Source organism: Pan paniscus, chromosome X, assembly GCF_029289425.2.
Source record: "Pan paniscus chromosome X, NHGRI_mPanPan1-v2.0_pri, whole genome shotgun sequence".
Taxonomy (NCBI): Eukaryota; Metazoa; Chordata; class Mammalia; order Primates; family Hominidae; genus Pan; species Pan paniscus.
In genome coordinates, this window is record NC_073272.2 from 104,571,174 (window position 1) to 104,580,597 (window position 9,424).

The window sequence follows — 9,424 nt, forward strand, 5'->3', positions numbered from 1 at the left end:
CCAGCTGAGGACATCAAAGATGACTTGCACTGAAAACAGGGAAAATAAGGGAAAGTCTACATAGTCAACAATGAACGTCCCAATGCCCTTTTTCCATACTCAGTTTCCAGAAACAGGTAGCTAAACTTCTACCATGGTATAGATTGGAGCCAGACGACAGATAACTCTAAGAGCAATACTTCCAAGTGGAACATGAGCCTGATAGCATGCTGACAACTTGAATGTGTAGTTAGAGGAGGTTTTCAATTATTCAGAGAATTTGGTGATGAATTAATTACTGGTATATAGAAAGCTAAGCAACTGAAAAAAATGAGCCAATTAATGAGCTCCAGAAAAATTAAAATGTCATACAAGCAAAGAAAGGTAATCATAATAGAGTGAGTAGCTCAGCTATAAATAATGTGACATAATCAACAATATTGTAAACACTGAACTGATTTAACCAACTATGGTGTATGTGTTGGGTAGAAGGGGCCTTTTAGGAAAGTGGAATTCTCTTCTTATAATAGGAAGTCAGCAGGTACTACCTAATATTGAATTTTAAAAAATAACAGTGTAAGTGTATAATTTAGATGTGTATGTGGAGGTAAACACCAGAAGAAAAAGAGCAGAGAGTTGGATGTTGTTTACTTTGGGAGAAAATATATCAGCAGTTAGACAGAACAGAGCAGGGGACTGCTCTTTGCATTACAAGCCTAGTAGTACTGCTTGAATTTTATTGTGTTTATTTATTTTTAAGTGACAGGTCTCACTCTGTTACTCAGGTTGGAGTGCAGTGGTGTGATCATAGCTCACTGCAGCCTTGAACTCCTGGGCTTATGCAATCTTCCCACCTCAGCCTCCTGAGTAGCTGGAATTACAGGGACATGCCACCAGACTTGGCTAACTTTTTAAAATTTTTATTCTATGTATTTCACAGAGATGGTGTCTTGCTATGCTGCCCAGGCTAGTCTTGAACTCCTGGCCTCAAGAAATCCTCCTGCCTCAGCCTCCCAAAGTGCTGAGATTACAGGTGTGAGCTACCACACCTGGCACTGCTTGACTTTTTAAAGTATGTACATTTATTACTTAGATTAAAAAATTAATCTTAAAAAATTATTAAATTTGGCTAAATAACCTTTGGTCTTTCCTATTTTGAAAATGTAATGACTATGCAAAACATTACTAGTTTCTTCTGAGAGCTTGAACCTCACACTCTTTCATGAAATTAGATATTACTTAGGAAGAGAAAACATTAAGACTTCCAGATCCTCATAGACTTCCTAGTACATGAAGTGCTCAAGCTACTCATGTGGTTTGTTTGAACTGTAGTTTAAATTTAGTTTGGTGCATTTACTTTCTGCCACATATATATGACGGTTTCTACTTTGGATATTGCATGACATCCACATATATGCTAATCCTGAAAAATAGATGGAAAGCAAATATGGCTTGAAGTAACCAGGAATTGAAAACCACAATGAATAGTGTCAGCCTGACCCAGGAGAGAACTTTTTATGTCCCATGAATGACTCTTACCCTATCTTTCAATAGTGGCTGCACTCTGCTTTCTGATCAGAATTTCTCTCTGGATTGAAACTTTTATTTCCTTCTCTTTGCTTGATTCTTAGCATTTACTGAAAAACATCACTTACCAGTGCTTACAGACATCACTAGCAGTAATTATCAAATTCCAGACTAAACCTACCTTTTGCTTCCTAGTGAATCTAAGAGCTGATTCTTCTCTCTCTCATTCCTCTTTGTCCAGTCCCTGCATTATATCCAGTGCAATGCATTTAAAAAATAAACTACACTTGACTTCCTAAGAACCTTGGCTATAATTTTAAATAAAAGAGGTTGGTGACCATCAGCATTATGTGTAAGTCCTGTTTACTGGTAGGTTTGAGCACAGTGTCAATTCTTGTATTCTTACTAATTGCTATTCTATTAGACACCATTTGTTTTTCATTGTCCTTTCTCTACATCGCCTACTTTACCTACATAAGCACTAACCTTTTTTTTTTGGGGGGGTGCTAGACCTAGTAAAAGGGCCAACACAAGCAATTTGTCTCAGGCATTTCTCTATCTCCCTTATTCTGCCGCCTTCCTCCCATTTGGCAGATAGAACTTTTCACATGATTTTAAACCCCATTCTGCCCGCTCCCTTCACTCCTGAATATCTAGAAATTCCAGTAAAATTCCTTCCACATACAAGAAAGCATCCCATATCCACACCTATCTCACCCTCCCTTGCCTAACAGAACTTAACTCCCTGGATTTCCATTCAGCTTGAGCTACGTTCTTTCTTATCACATGCAGGGAGTTGCATATACCCCTTACATAGAGAGTTCTTTTATTTTTGAATGTAGACTTAATTTAAATATTTGAATTTGGCTTAAAAGATGATGCATATCTAGTAGACACCATTAAATATTATTCCAAAAAGCATCACAGCTTTAGCAACTCATATTTCCTTCAGGCTTTTTCTTTCAGATTAATTCAAACTATTAATTTTGAACCTCTATGTATGCTCGGTATGCCATTTTACTCTGTGTAAAATTGGCATGCTGTTTTAGCCAATTAAAACGGAAAATATTTCTGTTTGGTTTTAATTGATTTATCTATTTATTCGCTTACTATTATTTTGGCAAGAAAGGGAGTTCACTTTCCTGAACTATTTCCTTTGGATTGAGAATTCTTGATGTTAGGTTGAGTGTTAATGGTTTTCAGTCCAGCTGTTAATGATGCAGGATTCCTATGCTCTAGGGAGATTTTAGAAGGAATTAAGTGTGAATACCTCCTCACCTGCTTGTCTTCTATTCTAACAAGAGCTTTTGCTCATTAAAACGTGCCTGCTCTAGCTTAATTCTTCTCAGAGTGAACACTTCAGGATTATGCAAGCAGGCTAGGTAGTCTCCTCTGATTCAATATTCATACCTTTGAAAAGAGATATAATGTGATGAAAAATAGAAATGCTAACTGAAGAACAATTATTATTTGCTATTACCAAGAAAAACTGGATGACATTAAAGAAAATCCCAGATTAACCATGTGAAAAAACTTAATCTGGGAAAAGAAACTCCTTCTGGGAGTCAGTAGATTGAGGGAAAAGAAGAGAGATAGAAAGAAATGGAAGGTATAGAACAAACCCAATGAAAGCATGGTGACTCAACAGCCTGAAGTATCTGTTTTAGAAACGACTTCCCAGACCACCACTGAGACCAGTGCCAATGCAGAAGTGAGCAAGTAAGGAAGCAGCTCTGTAAAGGAAGAAGGAATAGAGATCACATCGCAGCAGGAGTGTCCATTGTGACAGTCTAGGTAAAAGAGAGAGAGGAACCACAGCTGTGAGGGGACAAGTTGGTTCCTCAAAAGATATTAATGAGGTTTTCATGACATGTGTCAGGATGCAAATGACAGGGGAAGAGTCCACTTAACAATGGAGTAGTCAAAGATGTAAAAATTTGCAGCACTAGTTCAATATTATTTCACTTACTTAATGTATTTTCATGCTTAATGAACTAAATCACTGGACTGATTTGTTTAGGGCAGCACTGTCCAACAGAAATATAATGTGCACTACATATGTAATTTTAAAATTTCTGGTAACCAAACTAAAAAATATAAAATAAAACAAGTAAAATGAAATTTAGTAATTTAACACAATATAGTAAAAATAACCATTTTACCACCTAATCAATGTAAAAAATCATTGATGGGATATTGCACATTTTTTTCATGCTGATACTTCAAAACCCAGTGTATATTTTATAATTACAGCATATTTCAATTTGGACTAGTCCTATTTCATGTGCTCAATAGTCACACGTGGCCAGTAGCTGCCATAGTGGACAGTGTACGTTTAGAGGAACTCATTTTTGCATCACTACCTATGAAGTAGTCTTGAAAACAAAACAAACAGAATATGATTAAGCCACTATATCTGAACTGTCCAACACAGTCAACACTAGCAACATGTAGAAATTTAAATTAATTAAAACTAAAAATCCAATCCCTCAGTTGCACTAACCCCATTTCCACTTCTCAATAACCATATGTGGCTAGTGGCTCCTCTGTTAGGCACCACAGATTTACAGACTTAATGCCTTTATCTTCCAAACTGAAAATTAGAGAACAATGTCTAAATCACTGGCAATTTGTATCATCCTTGATGAAAACAAACATTTCTTCTTTTTCATTTCATTCCAAAATCCCCTTTTGCCCTGTCAACTTGTTCCCACCTATCCCCTCAATAAAACCTTACCATGGTCTTGCCTGCAGGATGCAAAGTTGTTTGAGAGAGTACTGAAAATTCAGTCATGAGGGTAGCATTTCTTACTACTTATAGTTTTTTTTTTCAAGTTTCATAGAGACCTGTGGCATCTTGTGTTTAGAATATATAGCAAACCTGGTAAAGAGTGGTGAGGAGTGGATTTCTGAAAATGCTGACATATCTTTGAAAATATTATAATCTTAGCTGGCGCTATGACAATTGTAAAATGTATGGTTTGAAAATTAAAAAGAAGAGAAATGGAAACATATAGCAACATTCGTTTTTACCCCTTCTTCATGTTAGGCAGATTTTCTTTTTCTTGTGGGTGCTCTGGGCATTGTTCTAACTTGGTATTTGCAAGTCAATGGCAAGGCCTGTTCAGTGCTGAGGGAATTACATAGTCATAGACAATTAGTCTTTTAAAAGGTCTGCTGCTTGGAAATTTACCACTAAACTCAGTATAGCCTCAGCACATAATGTAAATTCTTAATGATTATAACTTTTCTAAATTCAGCCCTTAACAAATCTCATAATAGTGTTTTGAAACTTTTAAATCAAACATAACCCAATTAGGTTGGTATTTGATTAAACTGAACTGCCACTTCACTGAAGTGTTTAAATAAATCAACATTAATATGCTTTTATTACAGTAAATAAAGTTACTTCTATGTAGTTGAAATGTCAATACTCACACATAGCTCTTGAAAATTAAGTACTCCTTCCACTTTGAATAATGAATCCAGTATTAATTGGGGGGAAACTATTGATTTCTTTTTATAGGCCTGTGGAAGTACTTTGCCCCAAAACTCTACAAGTTCTTAATTAAAAAAAAAATAGTAAACTAAATATCTGTTAAATTCTGAAACTACTGTCAGAGTTGTCCTTATAGTGGTTCTGATTCATGGCCTTTTCTCCCTAAAAATGCAACACAGACTGATCCTTCAAATAATAATTATAAAGAATCTTTTTCATTCTAATTGAATAAAATTGTTAGAAGACTCTTGGATGCTTTGCTTCCCACAAAATACTTGCACTGTGTGTCCAATAATAGATTTTCTCTAGCAGATAGTCATTATCAAAGGTTAACTAGCATCAAGTGGTAGAAAAAATCCTGTTTCTGTCCATAGGTGCAGCATGGTGAATTCCAATATCTCATCTAAGGAGTAAAAAGTATGCTTTTTGGAAGTAGGACTCAGTACAGCTTTCCATTTTTCATTTCTATTGCTATTCTACAGGTAGTTGCTATAAGATGATGCTACATTTTTTATGGCATTCGCAGATTTACATTTCATTGATATTCTATCTTTATGTATACTTTAGCAGTCTATTTGATTTTTGACTGGTTGTCTGAATCCTCTGTAGGATGAGTCTCAAAGTAGCCTAAATTCTTATTTAAGTACTCTCTAACAGTGTGTTCCTTACTTTTAAAAAGTTAAGCCTAAAAGAAGTCTGCCTTGGAACTCTTGTTTACTGGAAATAGATGTTTACACATTTTTGTTACAAGATCTTTGGGGTGTCGATTTTCCTCCCAAAACCTCTGTGGCCAGTGCACCTTTGCCTGAGTTTTTGTCCTGTGTCCCAGGTCCAGGAAGAATGAGGTACACAGACAAGTAAAGGGTAAAGAAGTCAAAGAAGAGCTTTACTGTTAGAACAGCTCAGAGACCTGCAGTACCTAGATCCTCTGAAGGCAGGTCATCCCCTGAGTGTTCAGCTCTCAACAGAGAGGAGGCCTTGGAGAGGGTGGCTTTTCTCTGCAGGCAGATTGTTCAGACATCTCTGCAGGTCTCTGAAGCTCTCAGCAGAGAGGGTAGCTCCTTTGTGCAGCTGGTCATCCAGTTGTCTGTCCGTCCTCTGCCCTCTGCCCTGCTCCAAGTTGGGTGCTTTTACGGACCTCGGAGGAGAGGAAGTGCGTGCTGATTGGTCCAAGGGAAGCCATGGGTGGGCCCAGAGAAGGCACACTAAGTCCCCATTCCAGTGGGTCTGCAGGACTGGCATCTGGGCCCTCAGCCTTCAGGCCCTCCCTGGCCTGAATGTGGGGACCTACTGGGGACCCACCCCTTTTTGCCCAGGAATCTGTCTGCCTCCTGCTGCCATTCATGGCCCTGGGCTCAGCCCCAACCCCACTACCACATCAGAGCAGGCACCAGGAGAAGACAGAGGCCAGGCAGCGGGAGCAGACACCCCGAGCCTGCAGGGACTGGGGGGTCATGTCTGCCCCTGAGGGTGCAGGCTGCAGAGATGCACAGGTCCTGTGCCTCGGAGGGCAGCCGCAGCTGCACCCAGGGAGCTTCTGCTCAGCCAACTCAGAATGGGTGGGGCTCCTGCTTGTCCCTGGCTCCTGCCTGGTCCATGGAGTGGGAAGCCCAGGTCTTCAGCTGCTGGTCAGCCAGCTGCAGCTGCATCCGAGAGGGCAGATCCCCCCAAGAGCACAGGGAGGGTCGGATCCACTACACAGTTTGGGTGGCTGTAGCCCCGCCCAGGAGGGCAGGGCTCCTGTCTGCTCCAAAGAGCAGGAGGCCTGGGTCTGCAGCCACGGTTTGGGCGACTGCCCCTGTATCTGGGGAGCTCCTGCCCTAACTCAGAAAGGGCGGGCCTCCCACCGGCTGCATGGAGTGTGCAGCTCCAGCCATGCCTCCCTGCTGTAGCCGGTGTGATGGCAGCAGCCACTGCCATCAGTTTCAGCTAGAACAACTATGATTAATTAGAATTAGCCTGGGAGTTGAACAATGAGAACACATGAACACAGAGAGGGGAACAACATACACCAGGGCCTGTTGAGGGTGGAGGATGAGGAATCGGAACTTAAGAGGACGGGCCAATAGGTACAGCAAACCACCATGGCACACATATACCTATGTAAAAAACCTGCAGTTTCTGCACATGTATCCCATTTTTGTTTTTGTTTTTGAAGAAATGAAGGGACCAAAAAAAAAAAAGAATTAGCCTTGTTATGACTGACAGAAAACCTTAAATAAGAGTGACTTATACAACGTATGTTACTTTTCTCATGCATTCAAGTGCAGAGGTACACAGCATGGCTGGTATGGGCTAGCTCTTTGATCTTGCAGCTCTTCCATGCTTAGCCTATATTCTAAGGCATACCTCATGGTCAAAGAGGCCTTCCTCTAGCCATCATGTCTGCATTCTACCCAGCAAGGAGTAAAGGGAAGAGAAGGACAAACTCCTCCCTTTAAGGACATTCTCAGGAGTTGCATGCTCTGCTTCCACTTAGAGCCCATTGTCTGGGACTATCTCCTGGCCACAACTAGCCATAAAGAAAACTGGGAAATATAGTCTTTATGCTGGGTGACCATGTGTTCAGCTAAAAGTTTAGAATTCTGTTATAATGGAACACAAGGGATATTGAAAGAAAATTAGGTGTCTGTGTAATACTGTTCTCTGGAATGGAACTCATGGTCAGCAAAAGACTATACCGTGAGCCTGGAAGCTGTTGTTAGAAAAATAAAGAAAGCAACTAAGATTCTGTTAGAGCTTTCCAAAAGAAGTACTTAAACTACCTTTTTTTTTCTGGTTTGGTATTTTTTCAGAGCCCCTCTCATCACAGCATATTAAAACTCCTGCTCCTCTCATAGACCTTAAATCCCTTGGATTTCAGTTGTTTCTTTTTTTTTTTTTTTCTTTTTTTAACTTTAAGTTCCAGGATACATGTGCAGAATGTGCAGGTTTGTTACATAGGTATACATGTGCCATGGTGGTTTGCTGCACCTATCAACCTGTCATCTAGGTTTTAAGCCCCATATGCATTAGGTATTTGTCCTAATGCTTTCGCTCCACTTGACCCCACCTACCGAATTGCCCCAGTGTGTTGTTCCCCTCTCTGTGTCCAAGTGTTCTGATTGTTCAACTCCCTCTTATGAGTGAAAACATCTGCTGTTTGGTTTTCTGTTCCCGTGTAAGTTTGCTGAGGATGATGGCTAGAAGAATCAGTTGGAAATGCAGAAATCACCTGCCTTCTGTGTTGGTCTTGCTGGGAGCTGCAGACCGGAGCTGTTTCTATTCGCCCATCTTGTCCCCTCCCCTCAGCTGTTTCTCATCAAAACTTCCTGTACTGCCTGAAGAAGTTACTTTCCAATTTTCCACCCTAGCATAATGTATCATTTAGAGAAAAAAATCTGAGTTCTTTTCTGAAATGCCTGAAAATTTTATTCTTTTCCATTTTGCTTTTTTCTTTTGCCACACATTAAAACACCTCTGCTGATGTTAAAGCTGCCTGTACATCCCCAAATTAATTGAAGTTTTGGAGTTGATCAAGTAATAATAATAATAGCTACTATGTTTTGAGTGCTTACTCTATGCCAGGCACCATGCTATGGGTGTCACTTACATTGTGTCATTAAGTCTTCAGAACAACTCGTTAAGGTAGGACTATAGATGAGGAAACTGCAGCCCACAGAGATTACATAACTTGCCCAAATCCTTATAGCTAATAAGTGATTGAGTATAGAATTTATACCTAAGAAAACAGAGTCTAGAACCTCCTCCTCCCACACACCCTGATTGGTTGATATTACAGTATGTCCTCCCTTAATATGTTCATCAATAGATTCTTGGAAACGGTGGCTTTATGCAAAATGACATATAACAAAACCAATTTTACCACAGGTTAATTGATATAAACAAATAGAGTAAAGTTCTCACAGCATACGTCTGGTCAAAAAAACATCAACAACCTTTTAAACAAAACCAAAACACTTATAATGTTAAACAATGAAATAAATGTGAGCAATACTTACATTTTTAAAAGATTTAATTAGCCAGGCATGGTGGTGTGCACCTGTAGTCCTAGCTATTTTGGAGGCTGAAGTGGGAGAATTGCTTAAGCCTAAGAGTTCCAGGTTACATTGAGCTATGATTGTATTACTGTACTCCAACCTGGGTAGCAGAGTGAGACTCTGTCTCGAAAAATAAAATAAAATAAATAAAAACAAGATAATTATTTACCCACTGATTACAGTCCTGGGTGGCAGGTGGCCAGAGCCTATTCTGGCAGTTAAGGGTCAAAGTGGGAACCCTCTGTGGACAAGACACCATCCCATCACATGGCACACTAATACACACACACACACATACACACGCATACACACACACTCACACTGAGACCACCTAACGTGCACAGCTTTGGGATGCGGGAGGGAGCCAGAGTACCCAGAG